Source organism: Pongo abelii, chromosome 13 (genome assembly GCF_028885655.2).
Source record: "Pongo abelii isolate AG06213 chromosome 13, NHGRI_mPonAbe1-v2.0_pri, whole genome shotgun sequence".
NCBI classification, from domain to species: domain Eukaryota; kingdom Metazoa; phylum Chordata; class Mammalia; order Primates; family Hominidae; genus Pongo; species Pongo abelii.
The window spans coordinates 97,832,266-97,850,095 of NC_071998.2; positions in this window are offsets into that span (position 1 = coordinate 97,832,266).

Here is a 17,830-nt window from a genome sequence, read left to right on the forward strand (position 1 = left end):
TCATGCACATGATACATATTTGGGAGAAGCCCTTATCATCTCCAGTGTCTCTTCCACCTGTTGATTTCCACACGGATGATTGACTCAGTCATCTACATCTTTGCTAGAGGTGACAGTTGAAATATCCAAACCATGGGCTTGGGGTCCATCTGACCTAGTCACCAGTCAAGTGCCTCTGGGGGAAATTCTTTAGTTTTTCTAATCCTTTTTTCACATGTGAAATCTGGATGACACCTCAGAGCCATTCGAGGATGACAAAATGTGACAAGCACAAGTGTACCTGGTACCAAGGATGAGGAGGAATCTATTTGAGGGAAGCTGTTGCTTTCATTGTTTCCTATTGAATATGATTACCACTCAATTATCTCCCAGCCATAGCCTCAGGGTTTGGACCAAGTTTTCTTTTGATTTAGGTGTTTCCAGTCAGAGTCAAAGAGAAGCTCCTGAGGAATGGAGAGGACAAATGGTCCCGTTAGCAGTCAGAGGAATGCTGTGGACTAAGAGAGTGACTTTGGTTCCAGCTGAAATGTCAGCAGAGCGCTGGGAGAAAAGAATCTGTTTAGCAGGTGTGTTTGGAATCTGGCAGAGAGAGCTGGGTCAGGTCCAGGACCACTGAACTGGTCTGAATGCCTTCTATGTTGACTCTCTGGGACTGAGACTCAGGAGTTAAAGGAGAGAACATCTAAGGTAAACACACAACAGCCAGACAGTGCCTAGAATTTTTCCTCAGGCTTTCTGTGTCTCTTGCAGAACACCAAGAGGCCAGCAACATGAGTGTGGCCTGAGTCTGACGCCTTTGCCCACCCTCTTCCAGATCACCTGATCCGAAAGAAGTTACGAAAATAGCTCAGAATCTGGGCCTGCCTGGAAGAGACATAAAGATTCATTTACATGGGAAGGTGACTGCTCTGAATATCCACAGACGACAAATCTATGCTAATGGTTCAGTCTCCCTCAAATCTGGGATTTATATAACTGGCTCCTACCCTCGGTCCTTGCTAGCAAGAAATGCTTGAATTATCTTAATTCCAGAATGTAAATTATTCCAATTTTGAGGCCATCATTTTAAAGCTGTCAAAGTCAATATTTTTAACAGCATAGAAAAAAATTACAACTGGAAAATGTCTAAACAAGTTGTGCTTGAGGTCTTGAGACAACTTCTGGCAAATATCTGTGCTGAGATGGATAAATACCCTACACTAATTTCACAATGAAGGAAGAACATAAATTTCTCTCAACACCAATTTATGTGCCAGAGTAAATGTGTTCGTCCACTGGCATTGACCACTTTTAATCTGTTACCTTCCATTTATGGACTAACCATTTGTCTTTATTTGTCAATTTTTTTTTTTTGAGACAAAATCTTGCTCTATCACCCAGGCTGAAGTGTAGTGGCGAGATCTCCGCTCACTACAATCCACCTCCCAAGTTCAATCAATTCTCCTGCCTTACCCTCCCAAGTAGCTGAGATTACAGGCACCTGCCACAATGCCCAGCTACTTTTTGTATTTTTAGTAGAGACGGGGTTTCACCATGTTAGCCAGGCTGGTCTCGAACTCCTAGCCTCAAGTGATCTTGCCCTCCTCGGCCTCCCAAGGTCCTGGGATTACAGGCATGAGCCACCATGGCCAGCCGCATTTATCTTTTAATGTGAAGATTTTTAAAATATATTAATTCTTAAAATAATAATATTCAATACTTGGTCATGAAAAAAGAGGAAAAAATCCTTCCCTCGCCTCCATTCTTTCTAAATTTTCATTTCATTTCTATTTTAATCCACTTCATCCATTATTCTCTGAGTGTTACTGTGTGCTGGACACAGATCTATGGATGCTGAGATCTGTAAGAACTTCCTCAAGGTGAGAGAAGAGGCTTTCAAAGGAACTACATCACACTTGATCAGGAAGGAAATGGCAGCTCCTTTTTTAATGTACATATCAGTTTCCATGCAGGTGAATCACCCTCTCTACCTTATTAACTCTTTCATACAGAAACCTGGGATTGAAGGAAGTGAGAATGGAAGGAAAAGATTATACACAGAAGAATCACATTTATCGTTTGCCTTTGGGGTAGAAGCCATTCTTTTGCACCTGGAGAACTGGCCAGGCTGTAACAATATGGTGCCAACCAAGTGGCACCTCTGCCCACCATTGCTCTAGATACCAGGCTAAATGGTCCTTGTGAAATAGGGCTGGAAAAATCTCTGTTATGGGCCCATCTCCTATTCAGAGGCTGGAAAACACCCCATTCCTGTAGCTCTGAAGCAGGATTAATTGATTGGTCTCATATGAACCTAAAAGCTGTTAAGAGCAAGGAGGATGAAAAGCAATTCAAATTGCTTTATTACCATTTTCTAGTAAAGTACCAGTTTAGTTCTCAGCCCTACTGTGAAGCAGCAGGTTTCCAGATATTGACTGTGCTGGCATGTGCTCCTAGAAGAGAGGAAATGCCTGGGTCTGAAAAGCAGAAACATCTGCTCAGATCTCTGGCAGGCCTGTTGCTGGAGCTGCTGGCTGGGGGGGGGGGGAGGGCGGGGGGGGGGTGCGGGCACGGGGTGGGTTCCCTCCAGGTGGTGTCACTGCAAGCAGGAGACAGAGGAAGCACTCCCAATGGGGGAGTTCTTGTCTGTGGGTAGAGACTCCTCCTTTTCCTTTTTTTTAAAGACGTCATTCACTTAATGTGGGGGAAAAAGATTATAAATAGTTTTATAAGGCAATCTATAGACTTTCTAATAGAGGGCAGCAAGGCAGCTATAGTAGCTACAATGATGATGATAATAATAGCCATCACATACTGCTTGTATATGCCAGGCACAGGGCACTTTACATATCTTAACTCATTTAATTCCAAACAACACTACAAGGTAGGTACCACTATCATCTCCCTTTTGTAGATGAGAAAACTGAGGCACAGGAGAGAAATAACTTGCTCACGTTCACCAGCTAGTAAGTGTAAGAGTCAAGCTTTAAGCCCAACTAGTCTAGCTGTAGGGTTCCTAGCTATAGTAATAATCACTGCACTGTGCTAGGTATCAGATCTAGCATATACCACACACATTACTTTCTTTGATCTTTACAGAAATACTATCAGTCAGATATTACCATTCCCAATTTTCAAATGGGCACACTCCAGTTTAGAGTTGTGAAATAATTTTTTCAAGATCATGAGGATAAGAAATGTCAGAGGCTGGATTAACCGCAGATCAAGCTGTTTTTCCAATGCCTGATACCTGTCCATGACCTGAAAGTCTAGAGTTGAGCTACACTTTCTCTATGGGAATCTAGCCCAGAATGCCAATAACAAATCAATCAATAATAATATTATTAATAATAGTTACCATTTATTGAGCACCTGCAATTCAATAAGGCCTGTCTTAGACATAAATTTCATCATCACAAATCCCTGCAAGTCAGGTTGTTATTATCCTCATAAATCAAAGATGAAAACATGAAAATCCAGTGCATTTCTATACACTAACAATGAACAATGTGAAAAGGAAATTAAGAAAATTCCATTTACAATAGAATCAAAAAGGATAAAATATTTGGGAATACACTGACACCAAAATGCAGGCAATAAAAGAAAAAATAGATAAATTAAACTTCATCAAAATAAAAAACTTTTGTGCATCAAAGGATACTATAAAGAGAGTGAAAAGGCAAGTCATAGAATACAAGGAAATACTTGCTAATCATAAGGAACTGACATTCACAATACATGAAGAACTCTTAAACTCAACAACAACAAAAAAGCAAGCAACCTGATTTTAAAATAGGCAAAAGGCTTGAATCAACATTTCTCCCAAGAAGATATACACATGGCCAATAAGCACATGAAAAAAATGCTCAGTACCATTAGTCATTCAGGAAATGCAAACCAAAACCGAAATGAGATACCTTTTTACATCCATTAGGATGGCTATTATCCAAACAAAACAAAAACAAACCCCCCTCCAAAAAAAAAAAAAAAACAGAAAATGACAACTGTTAAGTGTTAGCGAGGATGTGAAGAAATTAAAACCATTGTGCACTGTTGGTGAGAATGTAAAATGGTGCAGCCACTGTGGAAAACAATATGGCAGTTACTCAAAAGTTAAACATAGAATTACCATATGATCCACAAATTCTACTTCTAGATATACACCCAAAATAATTGAAAGCAGGAACTCAAACTGCTATTAATATTTGCACACTCATGTGTACAGCAGCATTATTCACAATGACCAAAAGCCAGAAACAACCTAAATGTCCACTGACAGATAAATAAACAAAATGTAGTACACATATAATAGAATATTATTCAGCCTTAAAATGGATTGAAATTCTGGCATATGCTATGACATCAATGAATTTTGAAGATGTTATACTAAGTGAAAGAAGCAAAACACCAAAGGACAAACAGTATGATTCCACTTACATGAAGTACCTAGAATAATCAAATTCATAGAGAAAAAGAGTAGAATGACGGTTGCCTGGGCCTTGTGGAAGGGGACAATGGAAAATTGTTGTTTATTGGGTACAGAGTTTCAGTCTGAGATGATAGAAGAGCTCTGGAGATGGGTAATAGTGATGAATGAATAACAATGTGAATGTACCTAGTGCCACTAAACTGCACATTTTAAATGGGCTGAAATGGTAAGTTTTATGTTATGTATATTTTACCACCAAAAACAAACAAACAAAAAAACAACTAAAACCAAGATGGGAAGACTTGCTCAAGATCACACAGTGAGCATGCTACTGGCACAGCCTACGCTAGAATTCCCAGGTTCCTGAAGCCCAGTCTAGTGCTATTCATATCTGTGCTGTAAACTAAAATAGGGCTTACAGTTACAGAGTATTTGTAAACACAGTTAAATATCAAGTATCTTAAACAAAATGAACCAAACTCATCACAAACTGTTTTCCCCAGACTCTCTGAATAAAACAAGAAACTCACAACAAAAACATATAATTGGTGCGGGTGGTGATGATAGTTGTAATGATAGCAAACCTTCCATGCCTTGAGGCATGGGCCAAAGTGCATTTAACTCAGTGCCCTGAACCCTATACTCTAACTATAAAAATATCCCAAGCCCATTACTAAATACACTTAGGCTTTGCTTTTATTTTTACTGTAGTAAAATGGGACTAAGTAAAAACTCAGTCATAAAGCCACTGATCTCCCAATTAATTGTGTTTTTTTCTCTTCAGATCCCTTTGTAGTAACGTATTTCTAAAAGAGAGAATTCAAGAAAGTACCTGAAAATATTTACAGTTTCAGGGCTGGAGCTGGATTGGCCTCCTCTTCCTCCTCTTCTTCTTTTTTCCTTCCCACTGTCAGATGGATACTTGTTTGGCAACTGAAGAAACTGTTTTTACACCATGCTAACACTTGTCTTGCAAAGGCAAATAAAACTATTATGGATGTCATTTATCATGGCTTTTTGGCCATTCACTCAGTGTCTACTTCCCTTAGTCAAGGGTTAGGAAAGAGAGAACAGCAAGAAAAACACTAAGGTTTGTAGAATAGGATTACAGCAAAAACTAGATCGCCAACTCCAATCAAATAATTCTAAATTGACATATATTTTTCTGCTTCACGCCTTACGGTATTGTTTTCAGCAACATTCTTGCTGATAAAACTGATTTGTCTTTTTAGTAATGTTTAGATTTATCAGAAATCCTAGCTACGAAGTGCTTTCAATAAATTAAAATGTTAAATTCCCAATTACATTTCCCTTTCAGTCTCAAAAATTTTTTTAAAAAATGTTCTTAGGATGCAGCTTCAGGTGTAAAGTGAATTTTAATTGTTCCATTTTTCCACAATAACCTGAATATGGTTATTGATTTTTCTTAAACTGGATTTAAGTGTTTGGAGAGATGAAAATTATTTCCTCTCTCCCGTTTCCACTTTGTTTCTTCATTTCTATTGTCCATTAAGAATACATGTTAACTATAAAGAATATTTGTGGTATCAAATTTCAAGCTTTAAAAAAAAAACCCTCTTTCATTTTTTTAAAGTTCAAGCATTTTTATTGAAATTTAAAATAAAAAAAATTTTATATGTCATATAATTCCAACCAGCTATTAATCACCTTCATCCTAAAGAAGCGTACTTTTCTGCCCTTTTAAAACACTGAAGTTCAACGACTTGAAAATCTCTCCTGGCTCTAGGAACATTTCAACCCTCCATTCTGTTTATGTCCATGAGAAACAGTGGCTATTAATTTAAGCTTTGCTAATTCAGATCTGTAAACTATTGCTTATGTTTATTGCTTTTGAATAATTAGATTATCTGGATTTGTACTGCTAACAGATGGGGAAAATACCATCTGAACATGTTACCTTGTCAGTTCTTCTTTATTTATTTCTTGAGCACACAATCCTTCTCTGCTCCAAATGTGAAGGGGTTAACAGACATTTAACTGGCTGCTCACCTTTGAGTTAATAATTGTTCTCTAGTAGCCAGTTTCTCCAAACGGAAACACACGAGGTAGATGTTTACTTGGAAATCTCTAGCTGGTCCTATTGTCACTCCCATACCCTTCTCCCTGGCCCAGCCTCTACCCACTTTCTCAGAGCAAAATACTCATCTTCCAGTGAATTTTCAGTGACATGTTAACTGATATTAAAAAACTGTTGGCCGGGAGCGGTGGCTCACCCCTGTAATCCCAGCACTTTTCGTGGCCAAGGTGGGTGGATCACGAGGTCAGGAGTACGAGACCAGCCTGATCAACATGGTGAAACATGTCTACAAAAAAACGTCTACAAAAAAAAATACAAAAATTAGCTGGGCATGGTGGCGCACACCTGTAATCCCAGCTACTCAGGAGGCTGAGTCAGGAGAATCACTTGAACCCAGGAGGTCGAGGTTGCAGTGAGCCGAGATGGCGCCACTGCACTCCAGCCTGGGCAACAGAGAGACTCTGTCTCAAAAATAAATAAATAAAATAAAATAAAATAAAAAATTGTTAAGCAATATTTGGCAAGCATATTATGGTTTACAAAGCACTCTTTTATCAGATTTGCATTTTACATTTTTCTAAAATGTATTCATTTTTTAATACAAAGAAAAAAAACCATTTCTTTATAACTCCACAAAGCACGTAACCCCTCTTACCATTTCTTAAGCAAAAACAATACGTTTATAATCTCTAATGACAGAAAGCAGATCAATGGTTGCCTGGGCCCAAGAGTAGGGGAAATGACTGAATGGGGGAAGAAAAGTGTTCCATATCTCAATCATGGTGGCTGCACGGCTATATTCATTTGTCAAAAGTCGCCACACTATACACTTAAAATGGGTACATTTTATGATATGTAGATTATACCGCAATAAAATTGATTAAAATTTTAGAAATACTGATATATTTATTAGGAAAATCAAACTGGGCTCCCAGCTAAATATGTTAAATTTATTTGACTTTTCTCTTTCCCATAGCCTCACTAGAATGGCAGTAAAGGAATGGATGAAAGACATCCAAGGACAAAGAGAAGAGAAAAACGTTTTCAGAACATGAGAATTCAACAGATTTTAGAACTTAGCCTAGCAGAGGAAATTACAAACTCAGTGCCGACAGATGGATGAAAAAATCATGAGAAGTTAGTGGGCAGTTTCCCCTGCAGAACATTTAGGAGAAAGAAGTCGGGGGAAGCTTAGTACTTGGAGGGAGCAGTGAAACATAGAAATGAGACAGAGATTGGCTGAAAGTCTATATGGAGAGGAATGGGACTCCCCAAGCCCTCCTTCAGTATAGGCAGTCAGATAATTACCCCTTCTTATCCTCCCCAGTGGTCAGACAGAGGCTTATTTCAGAGCGACCCCAGACTCAGAGGCACCAGGCACAGTGGAGAGCAAGGCTGAGGTGGCCAACTGAGAGAGGCCCTTTACAAGTAAGCTGACCTCCTGAACCACAACCCTTCAGCCCACTTCAGATTACCACCACAGGTCAGTCATCTAAAATGTTTCAAGTAGAAGTTTTAAAGATCTATCTCTGGAAAAATGAAGTAGTTCTGGAGACCATGCACACAAATTCCATGATTTCACCAATGGTCAAGCTGTCTTGGTCCTTGATCTCCCCAAACTGAAGCCCACAGGTTCACAAGCAGTCACCCAACACACATACACACACACACACACACACACACACACACACCCCATCCAAATAATGGCTTCATTTTAAACAAAAGCCATCATTAGGCATCGAAGAAATACCATCAACATAATTTTTTAACATAAATTAGTTGAAACAAACTTTTTTTAAAATTATACTTTAAGTTCTGGGATACATGTGTAGAACGTGCAGGTTTGTTACACAGGTACACACGTGCCATGGTGGTTTGCTGCACCCATCAACCCATCATCCATATTAGGTATTTCTCCTAATGTTATCCCTCACCTAGTCCCCCACCCCACGACAGGCCCCAGTGTGTAATGATCCCTGCCCTGTGTCCATGTGTTCTCATTGTTCAACTCCCACTTATGAGTGAGAATATGCGGTATTTGGTTTTCTGTTCCTGTGTTAGTTTGCTGAGAATGATGGTTTCCAGCTTCATCTATGTCCTTGCAAAGGACATGAACTCATCCTTTTTATGGCTGCATAGTATTCCATGGTGTATATATGCCACATTTTCTTTATCCAGTCTATCATTGATGGGCATTTGAGTGGGTTCCAAGTCTTTGCTATTGTGAATAGTGCTTCAGTAAACATATGTGTGCATGTATCTTTATAGCAGAATGATTTATAATCCTTTGGGTAAATACCCAGGAATGGGATTGCTGGGTCAAATCGTATTTCTGGTTCTAGATCCTTGAGGAATCGCCACACTGTCTTCCACAATGGTTGAACTAATTTACACTCCCACCAACAGTGTAAAAGCATTCCTGTTTCTCCACATCCTTTCCAGCATCTGTTGTTTCCTGACTTTTTAATGATCACCATTCTAACAGGTGTGAGATGGTATCTCATTGTGGTTTTGATTTGCATTTCTCTAATAACCAGTGATGATGAGATTTTTTTCCATATGTTTGTTGGGCACATAAATGTCTTCTTTTGAGAAGTATCTGTTCATATCCTTCGCCCATTTTTTGATGGGGTTGTTTTTTTTCTTGTAAATGTGTTTAAGTTCCTTGTAGATTCTGGATATTAGCCCTTTGTCAGATGGATAGATTGCAAAAATTTCCCCCATTCTGTAGGTTGCCTGTTCACTCTGATGATAGTTTCTTTTGCTGTGCAGAAGCTCTTTAGTTTAATTGGATCCCATTTGTCAATTTTGGCTTTTGTTGCCATTGCTTTTGGCATTTTAGTCTGAAGTCTTGGCCCATGCCTATGTCCTAAATGGTATTGCCTAGGTTTTCTTCTGAGATTTTTATGGCTTTAGGTTTTATGTTTAAATATTTAATCCATCTTGAGTTAATTTTTGTATAAGGTGTAAGGAAGGGGTCCAGTTTCAGTTTTCTTCTTATGGCTAGCCAGTTTTCCCAACACCATTTATTAAATAGGGAATATTTTCCCTGTTGCTTGTTTTTGTCAGGTTTATCAAAGATCAGATGGCTATAGATGTGTGGCATTATTTCTGAGGCCTCTGTTCTGTTCCATTGGTCTATATATCTGTTTTGGTTCCAGCACCATGCTGTTTTCATTACTGCAACCTTGTAGTGTATTTTGAAGTCAGGTAGCATGATGCCTCCAGATTTGTTCTTTTTGCTTAGGACTGTCTTTGCTATATGGGCTCTTTTTTGGTTCCATATGAAATGTAAAGTAATTTTTTTCTAATTCTGTGAAGAAAGTCTATGGTAGCTTGATGGGGATAGCATTGAATCTGTAAATTACTTTGGGCAGTATGGCCATTTTCATGACACTGATTCTTCCTATCCATGAACATGGAACGTTTTTCCATTTGTTAAACATTAAAAAAAATTGGAAAAAGAGATGAATAGAGGGAGCTTAAGAAAGGTTTTTTTCTTTCTTTCTTAAAGAATCTTACATTTAATATCTTTAGAGTGGCAAGAAATGACATTACATCCATAAAATAAGAAATGGGTGCTATAGAAAGGAAATAGAGAAAAAGAGAAAACACTCAAGTGTTTAAAATATATTAGCCTAAGTAAAAGTTCATTACAAGTATTGAAGTAAAGAAAGTCTCACAAAAAGCAAAACAGAAAGACACAGAGATGGGAAAGAGAATCAATCAGGTGGAGCAACATCCCAGTAATGATAGTTAAAGAAAAATAGAACTAAGAAAAAGGAAGGGAAGAAATAAAGAATACAAAGCTTGACATTAAAAGGGCCCATGCAGGCCTAGGACCAAAACTGCAACAGACTCACAAAATGCAAATTATCATAATATTTTAAGCTGGCACAGTGGCTCACACCTATAATCCCAGCACTTTGGGAGGCTGAGGTGGGCAGATCACCTGAGGTAGAGAGTTCGAGACCAGCCTGACCAACATGGAGAAACCCTGTCTCTACTAAAAATATAAAATTAGCTGGGCATGGTGGTACATGCCTGTAATCCCAGCTACTCGTGGAGCAGAGGCAGTAGAATCACTTGAACCTGGGAGGTGGAGGTTGCGGTAAGCCAAGATCACGCCATTGCACTCCAGCCTGGGCAACAAGAGCGAAACTCTGTCTCAAAAAAAAAAAAAGAAAGAAAGAAAGAAAAGAAAAAAAGAAAAGAAAAGAAAAAAAATTAAGACACCAGAGATAAAAAGAAAATACAAAAACTTTCAGAAATAAATTGCAGGTCACAGACAAGGAACCAATATAAGAGGCATTCAACTTATCAGCTTCTGCATGGATTTTTAGTCAGTGAAGCATGGTCTTAAAAATTTGGAGAGAACTTTTTTTTAAGGTAGAATTTTATATCAAGCTCAATTATCATTCAGGTTAGAATGAAAAATGGAAAATTTTTTATACATGGAAAGCCTCAAAAATGTTTACTTCTTAGGCAAATTTCTCTAGAAGCTACTAAAAAAATTGATTTATGTATTCAAAATAGTGACATTTGGATTGATCAACAGTCATTCTTTCAGTTATAGACAATTTTATCTTAAATATATTCCTGATCCTTAATAATAAAGTCATATTGTCTGTTAAATGCTGACTCTAGATGAGGGAGATTGGAATTCTCTCTCCTTTTCATGACTTCAGTTCTATCCCAAGGGAAAGAGTTGTCCAAATTCCAAGACATTTCACTGGGCCACAGTACCAGGGAGTGTTGGTTTAACTGAGCCAACATGAAGAAAACTCTTAGTCTCAGAGAGAAGAAATTAAACATTCCCACTGTATTGGTTTGCTAGGGCCGCCACACAACTTATCACAAACCGGATGGCTAAAAACAATAGAAATTTATTGTCCCACAGTTTTGGAGGACCCTGCTTTCAAAACAAGGTTTTGGCAGGGCTGTGCACTCTGCTACTCCCTCCGAAGGTTGTAGGAAATAATCTTTGCCTTTTCCTAGCTCCTGGTGGTTACCAGTAATCCTTTACATTCTTTGTAGCTGTATCACTTTAATCTCTGCCTCTGTCTTCCTAGGGCCTTATTATAAGGATACCAGTCATTGGATTTAAGGCCCACTCTAATCCAATATGACTCCATTTAACTACTTCTATCTGCAAAACCCTATTATTTCCAAATAAGGTAGTATTCTGAGGTTCCTACTGGACATGGATTTGGAAGGAACACTATTCAATCAAGCACACACACATTCAACAAAACTCAACAAGTGCCAGATAGGAAATACAGGGGGCTATGGGAGCACATGAATTGGGACCTAATTTAGACTCAGAAGAGTCAAGAAAGTTCAGAATCTAGGAAGACAGTGAGTTGGTGAATGCTCAGACCAAGAGTTTACTTGTCAAGGGACAACTTCACCCCTTCTGCCCAAAGACACCCACCAATAGCTTCTAAACACTTTCTAACTCTTTGTTTGCCAAAGTCAAGCCCCCAAACTATCTCCTTCATAAAGCCTTTTCTGATTCTTCTCTGTCCAGATTCATCCCTCCTTTCTCTATTAACTACTGCTTACCATTTGTGACTTTATTTAAAGGAATAGAAACTGGCATACATTAAGTGTCTTCTGTGAGCCAGGGATATGCTAGTCACTTTTACATACCCAGTAATTCCTGTAAAGTGAGATCCCAATTTAAGAGGGGGAAATACTGAGACTCGGAGTTCAATGACTCATCTAAGAACACACAGCTCCTAGTCAATCTGGACCCAAATGTCATGCATGATGTTTCAATGCACACTTCCTGCATTTAGGGCTTCACATTGTCCTAGACTTCTGCCTCCCCAGGTCTGCAGTGAGCTAGCTGAGAGCAGGGATTGTGTTTTACTCCCGGGGCATGGAAGAAATGCTGCTAGAGCACAGTTGAAGGTCCCATCACATTGAATGCCCACAAGGGTTCCAAAGGTCTGTGACTGCACCCATAGCTCTCTGCATCTTCAACACACCTCCCTCCAACCCTTCTTTTCTCCCAGGAGAAAACCAGATCTGCTGGGAGTGTTTGCACCAAGAAAAATCCATCTCTTAGCAAACATTCTTCCAGTCCCTAAGGATTCATCATAAGAGCTTTCCACTGCACCCGCTCACAGGGCAGACAATGTGCTAAATCAGCTGTTTAACACAAGAGGCTCCCCATCCCTGGAGACCTGAGACAAGCTCCTGAGACGTGCAATATGTCTCCATTAGCCAAGCAACTGTCTTTGGGTGTGCTTTCTAATTCCATATTCCTGTGTTCATTAACTATAAGCCTGCCAGAAATGCAGGGTACCAGCTTTTCTAAGCAAAGAAGAGGGAAGTGTGTCTTACATATATTCACATAGATCTGTGCTTTTTAGGACCCTGTATTACAGAGACTTGTCACCACCATAACCAGTGCAGACTTAGCTGCAGGGCCTGCTGAGATGTCCATGCTGAGGCAACTGAGAAAGGTGAGTAAACAAAGACAGGTATGGCTGTGACAGAGGGGCTGACCTGGCGGTGGGACAGGTTCCAAGGGAGAGAGCAGCCATCCAAATCCTAATGTTCACAGTGGCAAGAGAGGGACTACAGGACAGCAGGGAAGACCTCAGACTCCAAAGTCAGATAAAACTGGTTTGGAATTCTGGCATTGCCCCTTAGCAACTTTCTGATCTTGGGCAATTTACATAACTTCTTATGCCATGCCTTAGAAGTAATAAAAGAAACTCCAAATTGTTCCGCGGTTAGAAAGAGATACTGCTTGTAAAGTTCTTAGCACATGGCCTGGTCAATGGTAAACTATAAGTAATGCTCTTTCCAGACTGACTTCAGTCTCCAGGGGAAGAAAGGGTCTTGGCTGGTAGACAGTAACCTCCCATCAGAGGTGCCTGCACAGAGAATGGCAGCTCCATGACCAGGTTACAACAATGTCCAAATTAAGCAGAATTGGGTCAGGGCCTGTGTTGTCCAATATGGTAGCTGCTAGTGGTTCCACATTGAGATGTGAAGTGTAAAATCCACTGGATTTGCAAGACTTAGTGTACAAAAAGTTAAATATTTCAATAATCTTTCTTATACTGCCTACATATTGAAGTGATAATACTTTGGTTATATTGAGTTAAATAAAATATATTATTAAAATTATGTTTAAATAAATTTTATTGTGTATATTTGTGGTATATAACATGATGTTACTGGGATACATATATATAGTAAAATGGTCACTATAGTAAAGCAAATTAATATATCCATCAGCTCACATCGTTACCCTTTTTTTTCTGGCAAGAGCTGCTAAAATCTACTCATCTAGCAGAATTCCCAAGTACAGAACAATTTTATTACCTATCATCCTTATGTGGTGCATGAGATCTCGAGAACTGTTCATCCTACATATCTGCCTCTTTGTATCCTCCGACCCATATCTCCCCATTTTCTCCCTACCACCGCCAAAATTAATTTCACCTGTTTCTTTTTCCACTTTTTAATGAGGCTACTAGAAAAATTAAAGTTACATGTGTGGCCCAGGGCCCATAAGCCTGGCTCACATTACATTTCTGTTGGACCATGTTCGTTTAGGCCAGCAAGTGTCCCAGCCAATAGGTTGGACTCAGAGGCTGCTATAGTTTGAATATTTGTGTCCCCTCCAAAATTCATGTTGAAACTTAATCTCCAATGCAACAGCATTAAGAGTAGGGCCTTCAGGTGGTGATTTGGTCATAAGGGCTTCTCTTTCATGAGTGGGATTAAGGCCTTTATAAATGAGCCTTAACACAGCATTCAGCTTTTTTTGACACAGCATTCATCCCCTCCGGAGGATGCAGCATTCAAGGTGCCATCTCGGAAGTAGAGACCAGGCCCTCACCAGACACTGAACCTGCTGGCACCTTGATCTCGGGCTTCCAGCTTCCAGAACTGTGAGAAATAAATTTCTGTTCTTGATAAATCGCCCAGGCTAAGGTGTGTGTGTGTTTTGTTGTTGTTGTTGTTTGTTGTTTGTTTTTGTTTTTGAGACGGAGTTTCACTCTTTTGTTGCCCAGGCTGGAGTGCAATGGCACGATCTTGGCTCACTGCACCCTCTGCTTCCCAGGTTCAAGTGATTCTCCTCCCTCAACCTCCCGAGCAGCTGGGATTACAGGTCCCCGCCACTATGCCCAGCTAATTTTCGCATTTTTAGTAGAGACAGGGTTTCACCATGTTGGCCAGGCTGGTCTCGAACTGACTTCATGTGATCTACCTGCCTCAGCCTCCCAAAGTCCTGGGATTACAGGCATGAGCCACCAAGCCTGGCCAGGTATTTTGTTACAGCAGCACAGACCAAGCCAGGAATCCAGCTTGCATGTGTTGGAAGTGGAACATAATCAAAAAGCCAAGCCAGGCAGGGTTCCAAGCTAACATACAGGCCTGCCAGTACTTGGGCTCGACCCAGGCCTTCTGAAAACAGAGATGACAATGACAGCAGCAGGATACATATCTTATCTCACCTCCTAATGGGGAGGAGCCCCAGACAAAGGGCCAAGTCTGTGAATGGGTGGGACTAAGGCCATGAGCTTCAGGACCTGCACTGGGCAGGATTGAGCCCTCTGGAGACAGAGAATCACCATGTTTGGGATTGTTTATAAACCTGGTAACAGGTAAGCACCTCATAATATTGTGAGTTCCTCCCTTGCATGTGAGTGGCAGAGATAAGGATCAAGCCACCCCTCTCAAAGAAATTCACATCCAGCTCTGACTCTTGGGTGGGAAGAGAAAGTCAGAAAGAATAGGGAGAAGAAGCAGAAGTTTTGGAAGTAACTTCAAAGTGTTTCAAACTTTCAAAGTATTAAGTATGTCTGTAAGCCAAGCTAGCTACAGCCAATTTCTAACATGGACACAAGAACAATACTTTGTGAAGTCTATCTCATAGTCCCTTGAAACCACGACCATAGTTAGAACCATATGTAAGACCTAACACGTTTAAGGAAACTCCTGGCTGTCCCTTTTAATCTCGCAGTCCCAAAGAGCCTCTGAAATGTGGTTAGGTAAAATCTGAGCCCAGTCTCCTCAGAAGCATGATATCAAAACCTGTTTATTAACTCCGAAAGTGAAACTTCTCCAAGACTGTGTGTTTTCCTTAAGTGAATGAGGGTAAAATAATGTCTCTAGTTTAGGAACTGAGAAGTGCAGTATTTGATCTTGCCTCCATGAAGTATAAACCAATGAACTTAAATAAAGGAGGCATATGAAAAGCACGGGACTTTGAAGGAAAATAAGATTTCTCAGCTGATGAGACCTCTGTGATACACTGTGCTCTGGGCTTGAATTATTTTTAGTCTTTGGCACAAAAATCAGGATTAGTATTTCACTTCTTGGCCTCTGAAGACACTCATATGACTTTGTCTTTCTGGACATAGCACGTGTTCTGATACAAACTCTGTGAAGACCCTTACCAGATTCAGTGAGACAGCCTAATCCCTGAGTATAATGAGCATTTTAAAGGGCCATAGGGCCATGACAAAAACAAACAAACAAACAACTGGCCACTTCTACAACGCATGAAGAAACCTTGAATAATCTCTGGAAACCACTGGGAGCCACCCCAGTGGCATATCTTCAACACGTCTTATGAAAAATCCATTACATTTGACTGTCTTCAGCATTTTGATGTTGCCTGTTTATTTCAACAGCATGGATGACTCACTTTCATAACCAGGCATAGCATGATTGGCCCAGTTCTAACAAACAAACAGGAATTTAGGCAAAGTGGGGATTCTTTCTCTGCCATCTTGAGACCCCTGAGGGCACCCCTGTGTTGTGTCCCACATCATAGGCTAGCCACAGACTTCACTGGCTGTTCCACTGGGGCCACTCTTGTTTGTGTCCACTCCATTTAACAGATCCCGGCACACACTGAGCACTTTATAAATGTGTGCTAAGTAAGCAAGAATGAATTACTGTCTAAGCTCTGAGTTTCACCTTTCCCGGTGACACTGGCACTCTTTGCAACAAGGAGAACCAAGTCATCTAGCAATACATTGGGTTGTAAAGCTGGCTTCTAGCAAACCACTTGAGAAGGCAGGCTGGGAGGAACACAGCGGCAAGGTCACTTCAAGTAGCTTTCTCACTACAAGACATGCCAATTCCGTTGTTTTCCACGTGAAAAAAGTGGATAATATAGTAGGCAATAGAAAAATGGGATCAGGCCAAAGGCTTCCAAGAGGCAGGGTTGGTTAGGCAAGCCAGATATGACCAAATTCAGGGTGAGCTTAAAAGAGGCAGACATCATACAACCTCTCCAGGAAACACTTTCTTTATCATGATATTCATGATGATAATAATATGAAGAATATCCACTTATTCTTTCAATACTTGTGCCGTAAGTTCCTACAATGTTCCAGACACTGCTCTGCATGCTGGGGACACAGCAATCAATAAAATAGGTAAAGTTCCCACCCTCATGGAGACAGGGAGACAATGTGAGGAAGTAAATATCTAATATGTCACACAAGAGTGGGCATGTCAGGGGCTGTGATCTTATACAAGGTGGCCAGGGAAGGTCTCAGAAATATGGTAATATTCGAGCAGAGACCTGAAAAGAACATTCCAGAGGAAACAAGTGCAAGCATGCTCTGCACAGTCAGGTAGGTACAAGGCAGCCAGAGAGCCTTGGAGCGAAGAAAGCCGGGAAGAACAGTAGGAAACAACATCAGGGGGATGGACGGCAAGAGGGCACATGATGTAGCTCGTTCACTCCAAGATGTCCCAGTCCACTGCTTCCCATATGAGATGGGAAAATAGTGTCTGATGGTCGTGTCATAAAATATAGAAACAACCATCACAATAACAAAACTTCTCACTGAAACCAAGACCCTTAAAAGTCTCCCCTACCAAGCCCTAGACAAAATGATAATGTCAGCATAGTTTATTTTTGACTCTTGTCAATAAATAGATTTCTGACGTGCACGTCTTTCTTGCAAGCAAGACACCCTGTTCCACTGTTTCGTTTGTATAAAGTGACACACAGCTTTACAAGTGGGATCCAGGTTTTGTTGGACAGTGCTGGACTGTGTCAGGTTCTTAACTCCATGTTCATTAATTTAAGCCTTACAATAACTCTGTCTGGTAGATGTTATCATTCCCATTGTGTAAGCAATACAATAAAACTTAGAAGATAATTTTCCCCAAAATTAGCCAGCTTATAAGTGGAAGCTCCAGAATTCCCACCCAAATGTATGGCTCTATGTATAGAGTACTTTAGCCATTTGGTCATATCTTGCAAAGAAAAGAAGGAGAAGAGCAGTGGATCCTTGAGTGAGTGTTGAGAAACTGGGAATAAGATCAGCCCTGCAACCCAGAGATTCAGAAAACTTTCAGGATGCGTTTAGTCCTCAAGAGAGTGAATAACA